The 9,676-nt window shown below is 38.6% G+C and overlaps 1 long non-coding RNA gene across 1 annotated transcript; it reads left to right on the top strand.

The window, feature by feature from the left end:
* LOC110270756 lies at window positions 6,467–7,692 on the top strand. Its single transcript, XR_002360394.1, has 3 exons — window positions 6,467–6,558; window positions 6,671–6,797; window positions 7,635–7,692. It is a non-coding gene; the product is annotated as an uncharacterized LOC110270756 (long non-coding RNA).

Here is a 9,676-nt window from a genome sequence, read left to right on the forward strand (position 1 = left end):
AGTGCTGTTTTGTTGTGAGCCGGAATGGCTGTGTATGATTATACATATTGGTTGGTTCTGGATTGAACCGTGAGCCGAAATGGCTGTGTATGATATGAATATTGGCTGGTTCTGGACTGAACCGCGAGCCGGATGGCTGAAATGGATGTTGATCCATGGATGAGATTGAATGCATGTTTATGCTGAATCATTGATAAATGTGAATGTTGCACTTCCACTATCGTTGGTTGGATTGTTTTGGCCTAGGGCCATGGTTGAAAAGAGATGAACTGATGGGTGATTTAGGTTTTGTGCTTCTGGTTTGGAATAAAATTATGAAAGGCTATTTTGGTTCCGCATAGCTAAACCGTTTTGAAAGGCTTTTGAGTTTTGAGAATTGAATGGTTCCTCTTTCAATAAAGATTTTTTACTTTACTTTTATTGAAAACCGTGTTTTTGAAAAGAGGCATAAGAAGGTTATTAATCACTGGTACGGTTTATCTTCATGTATCCTATTACAGTAATTCCCAAAAACCCTCTACAGAGAACCCTTTCGAGGATGATGTTCTCACCCCCCTACATTTTTCCCCTTTCAGGATATGGGCGCAGAAGTTACGAAGAGTTCTTTTAGTTGTGGTTGAAATGCTCTGTATTGCTTTAGACTATTATTTGTACCCTCGCCTTTATCTTGAGATATTCTGTAAGAGGGATAGGAATTGTATTGGATTATGTTTGTAATATTATTTATATATATTTATGTATATATATGGATGTACTCTTTATGAGTTTTGTAAGTTGTATGGTATTTATGGACGTATGTTATCGGATGAAAGTTTTTGGGAGCGATATTGCGGTTTAAAGTTTCAAACAGGCTCATATTTTAGTATTAAATAAGATAAGTGTCGTCGTAATGTCCGACCTATCAGAGTCGCGCAGCCGGAAGCGTGAGCTTTGGTAGTTAGGGTATTACATTATGGTATCAGAGCAGTTCTTCCTGTAGAGCCTGAGGAATGGACTGACTATGCTTCAGTTGCATACTCTGAGTGTTTGTCATGTATTAGGCCTTGTCGAATGACGAGAATTAGAGCTTTATGCACATGACGATCTATTGATTAATGCTGTTAGTCTTGCATTGCATAATTCTTGGTATTAAGTTTGGCCGGCTTAATACTAGTGAATTATGTATATGAAAGCACTGATGGGTTATCATAGATGAAATACGAGTTGAGTAAAGCGAATCGCGGGCTTTGGGAACGTTAAAAACTATTTCTCGAGGCTATTCAGTTGTGTGTCTTGAATTTTATTCGAGTCGATCTATTCTTTTATATCCTAACCTGAAGTTCTTATTTTCTAATCTTCTTGAAAAGTAGTTTGATTTTCTCAACTCTATTCCCCTATTCATATGCATTCTTGTTTGATCTTAAGTGCATATGCTTGGTTGAACTCCTTGTTGTATCTATCTTTCTCTGTTTGAGTTCTTCTTGATTCAAGTATTCTTTGATATAGTCTTGAACTTGTCTTAATGTGCTGTGACTTTTAACTCCGGGTTCCGTGTTCATTCTTAGAGAACTTGTTGATTCAGTTTTCCTCTTATTTGACAGTGATTATGGCTGATTTTGAGATTTTTATAAAAATTGCTGTTGATTAGATACATACTTATCTATATATGAGCTTTGAAGATTTCTTATACAGTTTAACAATTATTTACTCCTAATACCTCGACCGTACTTTTACTGGTTTATAGAACTGCACCTACTTAAAATACAATTTGACTTTCTAGTAACTTTACTATAGTTTCAATGGACATCTTCATTTGATTATGTATTTGGTTATTCTTCAAGATTCCGGAAAGAAAGAATTTTTCGCTTTTACTTAGGTTGAGTTTCGTTTGGTAAACTTCACTTAATTCATTTTGATTGGAGTTTGATTTAGCATACTACATGGTTTATGCCATTGTTGTTCTTTTGAAAGTGTTGGACTCATAGCTTTCTTCCTATGGACGGACTAAATTCTCTATTAAATCTTCCATCTCTATGAATGTCATGTTTGACCTTGTTTTTAACTGATCTTTTACATCTTGTGAATATTGCCATTGATCTTGGTTTTTTTCTCTCGTGTAGATCTCATTCTTATATGAGTCAGTTTAATTCATTTCAAAATTTGTGCATCGTTTATCCTCTTATTGTCTCTACAAGAGTTTTTAGCCAAAGATTTATCCTTGAGGAATTACTAATAATTGAGTTGTCTTTTCCTATGACTTTTCTATTCTTTTGGATCAATTGAAAGCTTGTTTGATGACTCATGCCTAGTGAATCTTGTTTGAACTACTTTGGTCTAAGATCCTTTCTTGTATGGCTTGATTCTTTTTAAGTACATTCTAATTTTCTTGAATACCCCTTTAAGATGGTGATTTCAAGAACACTTGTGAGTCTTGTTTTGAAATTTTAAAGAAGTTTTGAATTCTCTTTGAAGAATTATTAAACGGAATTTATTTTCTGTTGCTTGATTGAGATTGAAACCATTGTTCAATTTTGATGAAGTTAATTTAAAGTTGGCGTGCGCTATTTTAAATGAGGTTTTGGAAACGCTTCCTTGTTTAGTGGAAACCGGTTCGTATGTAATGCACCACTTGTTTTCTTTACCAATTTATAAGCAAACTTCTACCTCGGATTTTCCTTTTAAATAGAGTTTAACTTTCTCTTTTGTCCTTGCTATAAATGTTATGCACGCTTGTTTGAATATGGACTTTGATAAGTTATGAACAAGCATTTGATTTTTCTTCCGGGTTTTCTGAACTACTTTTGGTTAAGATTGTGCGCCTGACTATCTTTCTAAAATATTTGAGGAAATATTTCTGCTCTTAACCAAACCTGCATAGGGTTTGTTTTTAAAAAAAAAAAAAATTCTACATGATCTGTTTCGACATGAAATTGTATTACAGCAAAGCCATGTTTATGCTTTTGTTACTCTATTGAAGAATGTTTATTACTTAACTTTCTTCTAAACCGCGAAGTGATTTTTCCGCAAGTTTTCGATTATTTTATGAACAATGTGTTCGGGAGTATTTCTAATTGTGCTCTTGAGTTCTATGAGTTTTGTCTTGGGTCTGGGATATTCTTTTCTGTAGACCTCATACTTTTTCGACTTAGCTTGAATTTGTTTCAAAATAATGCGCTGATTTTCTTCTTATTGATCCTATTGGACTTTTTTGATCCAAGGTTGTCTTCGAATTTGTCAATTGATTTACTTTTGGCAAACTTCGCTACTTGAGCATCTTGGCTTACCTGGTATTGCATACGCTCTTTCAAACATATGGGTAATATCTTTGACATTTGTCTCTCCTTTCTGAGTCTTGTATTCTTTTGAGTAGACTCGAGAATTGTTTTGATATCACGTGCGACTTGTAGACGTAGTAACGCGATGCGAAAATTTCTGTTAGGGGGTAGAATGTAATACCCGGTCTAACCGAAATTAATTAAATAATAAGTTAAATAAGAGCGAATATGGTTGGAAGATTTGACAATTGGAATTTGATAATTCAAATATGATATTTGGATTCAGTGAATTTTTTCGAGTCGGAAAACATAGTTTTCTGCGTAAAAGCGCGCAGTAGAATTTTGACCGGCAGTACCGGCTGAGATCTGTCTGGTACTACAGCTGAGGAAATTGATTATGGGTAAATAAGATTAATAAATGAGGAACTATAATTAGGGAAGGTAGAAATATTTAAAGTGCAATTTAGAGCGCTAATCTTAAAGGTTTTGGCCCAAAATTGGGTCAATGGGCAAAAATAAGTGAACCGGGCCTAAGTGGGCCCAAGACCCAACATATATAAACATTAGTTATGAGCATTTCAGCTCATTTTACCCTAAAAAGAAGGGTTGGGGCGCTGAAATTGAGAAGAGAGAAGAGAAGAGAGAAAACCTAACTCTCTTTGATCTTCAAACCACCATAACTTGAGCTACGGAGCTCCGATTGACGAGCCGTTTGCGGCCACGCGTCGCTCTTCTCATCCTCTACAATTCTATCTAAGTTTTGTGGTGAGTATTTCATTCATCTCTGCCCAATTTTCGAAATTCCCCACTGTTACACGTTTTTGGGTAATTAGTGTTGAAATCTTGTGATTTTGGGTGTTTAGGGATACTCCANATGTACTGGGTAATGAGTATTGATTTGTGGTTTATGCATTTAAATTATGATATTGGGCCAGAGGCCGTGGATTTTGGGCCGGAGGCCGAAAAAAGATAAGAAAGGTAAGTTGATGTGTGCATTGTATGATGACACAAGTGATTGGATGAATTTCAGATAATGAATATATGAATGATTGGGTTGGTTATTGAATAATAAGGTTTGAGGAGTTGAAGTGTGGATGTCCATGCCGTTCGAAGGACGGGTGAAAAACAATTTAAAATGAGAGAGTTATGTTCGTCGGAAGATTGGGGGTTGAATTTGTAAATTCTGCAGCTTTTAACTTAGAAAATTTTTAGCAGAACGACCCTACGCGCGTAAGCGCACCTGACGCGTGCGCACCGTTCTTCCAGAAAGCACCATCCACGCGTGTGCGTGGTGTGCACGGGCGCGTCGATGCGTTGTACCAAATGCCCAGCTATTTTCCAGAGAGTTGTGCCAGGGTCGTGCCAGTTTTGTGCCTGGGCGCAAGAGCACCCACGCGTACGCGTGGCTGACGCTTGCGCGCCGTTTGGATATTTCTCAACCCGCACGTTCGCGCGTATGACGCTTGCGCGTCGATGAGTTTTTGATGTATTGATATAGAATTGCTGAGGCAGAACAACTGGTGATGGTTTTGGTTATGATTCTGAGTCTGATTCGTGGAAGAGTCAGCGAGTTGGGAAACATGTGAAACATGAATTGAATTTAGCACTCCCTTATGACAGTTGCCTATTCATGGATTAGCGAGAACCTAGGATGAATAATTGGTGAAGAATTTTAGGATGCTTAGTGAGTTTTTGTTGCAGTACATTGAATTTATTTGGCACTTTTACCGTACTGGGAACCCATGGGCCCGGGGTTCTCATTCCGTATATATCTCTTGTTTTTCAAATACAGGTCCAGGTGCTCAGAAGTGAGTTGTGGGTCGTCTGAGAGACGGCGAAGATCTTTATTTCCTCTACTTTGTGTTTTGATTAGAATCTCTCCACCTTTGTTTTGGAAAGTTTATATTATGTATCGAACTCTTTGAATTTGCCTATAGAGGCTCTCATGTTTCCTTCGGGAGAGATTAGGATATACTGTTGTCAACTAATTTCATAATATACTCTAGCCGACCTAAACTTCGCGGGTCGCGACTAGTAGCTATTTACTTATGTTATATATATCTATCTGTTATCTATCTCTCAAGTTTTGATTTATTGAATTTGAGATAAGTTATGGGTATTATCCAATTTTAAAATTATTGGATTATTTTCTATATTTAAATCATATAGTTGGTAGTTGTGAAATAAAAAGGATTTTTTTATATGATTTTGGACTAAATGATTAATATTTTAGAATATTGATATTACTATTTTGGAAAATGAAGAAAATAAGTATATTATTTCTAATTATTTAGTGGGGACATTTTATTGAAAATAATTTATGAAATTGATGAGCAAATAGTATTTTTATACATTATTATTAATGGATTAGAATTTATTTCTAATTACTATATTATCCCTTTTTTAAGAGAAATTACTAAAATGCCCCTAACCCTAATTTTTGAAAATAAAATCCTAACCCTAAAAACCCTAACCCATTACCGTTTCCCATCAGAAGCTGCAGTAGCAGCCGCAAGCCCCTTCTTCCCCCCCAAAATGAAAAGCACACACACAAAACAGGGGAGGAGAACTTCTGAGAGAGATAAGGGAAAGGGAGGAAGCACGGCGCCGGCGGGCGTCACTGCCGCCGCGCCACCGTGTTGCATCAGGGAGGGCGAGTGAGCGAGCAAACAGACACGAGAGGGAGAGGATCGTGCCGCCACGGTTGTCCAGGAGAAGCGCCGGAGAAGCTGCTGCGCGGCCCAGAATCCGCGTTCAACTCGCCGCCGTTCAGACTCCAGTTGCTGTCACCCTCGTGCAGGCGCTGTCGCGAGGTAGCCTTGCATCCGCCGCCGTCTTCGCGGGGCTTATGTGTGGCTACGGTTGCTCCTCGCCGTGGAGCCGTGTCGTCGTCCTTCAGCCATCACCAAAGCAGAGACGCGCGAGGGAGGTGGACGCTGCCAGAAGCACCGTGCCGCCGCCGCTGCCTGTGCTGTCGTTGTCGTCGCCGACATTCTCGAGTGCCGCCATCAGAAATGGTTCAGTTCGCTGTTAATGGAGCTGGTTGGGGTTGTTCCAAGGCTTTTCCGCTGCTGCCAGCTCCTGGGTGCCGTTCAAGTCGCCGCTCCTGCTGCCCAAAACTTCGCTGCCGTCGCTGGAGAACTTTGCCGGTAAGGGTTTTAAATTTGTGGCTTCGGTCATTTTGAGTTTCGAGAAGGTTTTGATGCTGTACGACTCTTCTAGTTGATCTGCCGGAGCTTCTGGCCGCCGCCGGAGCTGTTGCCGGGCCGGTTCGAAATCGTAGTTGCCTCATTGTGTTGTTTCGGTAAGAAATTATGTTTCGAATGATCTCGCGTTAGTATTCTGTTGTGTTCGGTTAATGAATACGAGTTTTGATAATGTGGGGTAGAGTCCTGATTATTGTATGTTACGATTAGTGTTGCTATGGTTATTGCGAACGTGACTGGAAGCTGAGGTTTTGGCTGCCGGAATTGTGGTTGTGGATTTCGGGTCGAGGCGGAAAGGACTTTGTGGCGCGTTTGAGTTATGGATTTGCGTTTTGAGGTAGGGGCGCTTTCTAAAAACTATGTTTTATGTATTGGAATTATTACATATGGATACTGATGTGAGATATTGAGTATTTGGTGATTGTATCTGCTTTATGTATTATTTGGTTGACTCGAATGATTATGGATGTTGGTTTGGCTGAATTGTTGTGCGGCTTTGTGAATTGTAATGTTTGAAGTTGATTCTTTAAAGATTTGAAATCTAAGTTTAATCCGTTGAGGATTGATTTGATTTGAGTTAATTATTTTGATGATTGGAGAAGTTGAATGCACTTTTGAATTTAGCCTGGTTTACTTTAATCGACTCGGTTTTGGACAAATGATTTGTTAGTGAGCCGTTTCTTTAAAGCTTTGGAAATGAGTTAAATCAGTTGATATTGAGCTAATTTTGAAATGGTTTCCTTGAGATATGCCATTGAGGCGACTGTTGGATTTAGCTTGCTTTGAATTGATTTCTGGTTTTGAGCTGTTGAAAAGAAATGAGAAACGGTTTTAGTGGGGACCCGAACCGGGTGGCAAAAGTCCAAGTTTTAGTGGTTGATTTCGGTTTTGTGTTTCTGGTTTGGAATAAAATTATGAAAGGCTATTTTGGTTCCGCATAGCTAAACCGTTTTGAAAGGCTTTTGAGTTTTGAGAATTGAATGGTTCCTCTTTCAGTAAAGATTTTTGACTTTACTTTTATTGAAAACCGTGTTTTTGAAAAGAGGCATAAGAAGGTTATTAATCACTGGTACGGTTTATCTTCATGTATCCTATTACAGTAATTCCCAAAACCCTCTACTGAGAACCCTTTCGAGGATGATGTTCTCACCCCCCTATATTTTTCCCCTTTCAGGATATGGGCGCAGAAGTTACGAAGAGTTCTTTTAGTTGTGGTTGAAATGCTCTGTATTGCTTTAGACTATTATTTGTACCCTCGCCTTTATCTTGAGATATTCTGTAAGAGGGATAGGAATTGTATTGGATTATGTTTGTAATATTATTTATATATATTTATGTATATATATGGATGTACTCTTTATGAGTTTTGTAAGTTGTATGGTATTTATGGACGTATGTTATCGGATGAAAGTTTTTGGGAGCGGTATTGCGGTTTAAAGTTTCAAACAGGCTCATATTTTAGTATTAAATAAGATAAGTGTCGTCGTAATGTCCGACCTATCAGAGTCGCGCAGTCGGAAGCGTGAGCTTTGGTAGTTAGGGTATTACATTCAGCACATACATTGCATAATTAATTTTCAACACCATAATTCAAGAACGAGAGGATTCAGTTACCTGGATGAAAGAGAAAAATGGTGGATACTCAGTGGATTCCAGATACCGGTTGACTTTCCAATTTTTTCATCCTCCAATAGACTTTCTTCGTGAAATTTGCAGAAATAAATCTCTTTAGTCAAGCATATGGAAGCTTAAAAATCTGCCAAAAGTAAAAATCTTCATATGAAAATTCATGCATAAAGGGTTACCTGTTCGGAGCAAGCTTCACACTAGAATTCTAGACATAAAACCAAAATGTCCAAGGTGTGAGGAAGAAGATGAATTAGTGACCCACTGTCTACTGACTTGTCTTGATTCCCTAGAAGCCTAGAAAAAAGCCAAAATTCATGTTCCAGAAGCGTTGAATGAGAGATGGCTGATGAGCGGATAATTTATACGCTTTTTGGCATTGTTTTTAGTATGTTTTTAGTAGGATCTAGTTACTTTTAGGGATGTTTTTATTAGTTTTTATGCTAAATTTATATTTCTGGACTTTACTATGAGTTTGTGTATTTTTCTTTGATTTCAGGTGAATTTTGGCTGAAAATGAGGGACCTGAGCAAAACTCTGAAAGAAAGGCTGACAAAGGACTGCTGATGCTGATGGATTCTGACCTCCCTGCACTCGAAATGGATTTTCTGGAGCTACAGAACTCCTAATGGCGCGCTTTCAATGGCGTTAGAAAGTAGACATCTAGGGCTTTCCAGAAATATATAATAGTTCATACTTTTTTCGAGAATTGACGACGCAAACTGGCGCTCAACGCCAGTTATACGCTGCAGTCTGGAGTTAAACGCCAGAAACACGTCACGAACCAGAGTTGAACGCCAGAAACAGGTTACAACCTGGCGTTCAACTCCAGAAATAGCCTCTGCACGTGGATAGCTAAAGCTCAGCCCAAGCACACACCAAAGTGGGTCCCGGAAGTGGATTTCTGCACTTAGACTTACTTCTGTAAACCCTAGTAACTAGTTTAGTATAAATAGAACTTTTTACTATTGTATTTGTATCTTCGGATCATCTTTGGTCTCAGTTTTATTTCCATTCTCCATCTTAGGAGACTATTGATCTCGTTTAGGGGGGCTGGCCTCTCGGCCATGCCTGAACCTTTATCACTTATGTATTTTCAACGGTAGAGTTTCTACACTCCATAGATTAAGGTGTGGAGCTCTGCTGTACCTCGAGTATTAATGCAATTACTACTACTTTCTATTCAATTCATGCTTATTCTTATTCTAAGATATTCATTCGCACCCAAGAACATGATGAATGTGATGATTATGTGACGCTCATCATCATTCTCACCTATGAACGCGTGCCTGACAACCACTCCCGTTCTACATGCAAACAAGCTTGAATGTGTATCTCTTGGATTCCTTAATCAGAATCTTCGTGGTATAAAGCTAGATTGATGGCGGCATTCATGAGAATCCGGAAAGTCTAAACCTTGTATGTGGTATTCCGAGTAGGATTCAATGATCGAATGACTGTGACGAGCTTCAAACTCGCGAGTGCTGGGCGTAGTGACAGACGCAAAAGGATGGAGAATCCTATTCCAGTATGAACGAGAACCGTCAGATGATTAGCCGTGCTGTAACAGAGCATTTTGGACCATTTTCA

This window comes from Arachis ipaensis, chromosome B04 (genome assembly GCF_000816755.2).
Source record: "Arachis ipaensis cultivar K30076 chromosome B04, Araip1.1, whole genome shotgun sequence".
In the NCBI taxonomy this organism is placed as follows: Eukaryota; Viridiplantae; Streptophyta; class Magnoliopsida; order Fabales; family Fabaceae; genus Arachis; species Arachis ipaensis.